We start from the raw sequence: 1146 nt of genomic DNA, 5'->3' as shown, positions 1-1146 counted from the left end.
TATCATCATCATCATCATCATCATCATCATCACCATCACCACTATCTTTATCATCATCATCATCATCATCACTATCTTTATCATCATCATCATCATCATCACCACTATCTTTATCATCATCATCATCATCATCATCACCATCACCACTATCTTTATCATCATCATCATCATCATCATCACCACTGCACTTATCATCACAATAACCTTCTCATCATCTTAAGCGTATATATGCACACACACACACACACACACACACACACACACATATATATATATATACATATATCCATACATACATACATATATTCACACATCATGTGCCCATACAGGCACACATGTACATGTGCACATATGTATCTGTACTGGCAATCCATACACACACAGTCACATGTGTATACATGCCTATACACTTATACATGCATGTATATTAAAATAAATAATAAAAGTATAAAATGTATAGAGATAAAGATGTGAGTGTTTATCAGTCATGTTTTTTGTTGTTGTTAAGGATGTGTTAATATAGTTATCAATTAAAGGTAGTTTTCTGAATAATAGTCAAACTGATGTATCTGTTAGCAATCTTGTCTATTGAAAAGTTAGAATAAATCAAATAGTTATGAAATTTAGCAATTGTGTATGCTCAGAAGTTGGTAGAAGGTTTCTCATGATGTTTAAAATAGGTTAGTTATAATGGGTAATTGGTATAAAAATATACTAAATATAGGTGTAATGGATGAGTGATATAACATTATGAATAACAAAATTAAATAATCAACATGAATATATGTATAAAAAAGAAGATATAAAAAATATAAATATAAATATAGAAATATGTGTGCATATCACACCTTATTTTGTTGTTAAAGAATTGGTAATCATCATCATCATCATCATCGTTTAACGTCCGCTTTCCATGCTAGCATGGGTTGGACGATTTGACTGAGGACTGGTGAAACCGGATGGTAACACCAGGCTCCAATCTAATTTGGCAGAGTTTCTACAGCTGGATGCCCTTCCTAATGCCAACCACTAAGAGAGTGTAGTGGGTGCTTTTACGTGTCACCCGCACGAAAACAGCCACGCTCGAAATGGTGTCTTTTATGTGCCACCCGCACAAGCCAGTCCAGGGGCACTGGCAACGATCTC

General features: G+C 34.1%; 1 protein-coding gene across 1 annotated transcript in view; it reads left to right on the top strand.

Annotated features, from left to right (window-relative positions):
• The window catches only part of LOC106872836 (alpha-latrocrustotoxin-Lt1a), a 21995-nt gene that overhangs the window by 2328 nt on the left and 18521 nt on the right, over positions 1–1146 (top strand). The gene's annotated exons all lie outside the window — the stretch shown is intronic.

This window comes from Octopus bimaculoides, chromosome 27 (genome assembly GCF_001194135.2).
Source record: "Octopus bimaculoides isolate UCB-OBI-ISO-001 chromosome 27, ASM119413v2, whole genome shotgun sequence".
Taxonomy (NCBI): domain Eukaryota; kingdom Metazoa; phylum Mollusca; class Cephalopoda; order Octopoda; family Octopodidae; genus Octopus; species Octopus bimaculoides.
The sequence above is the reverse complement of the archived record's forward strand: the minus strand, read 5'-3'. Positions and strand labels throughout refer to the sequence as shown.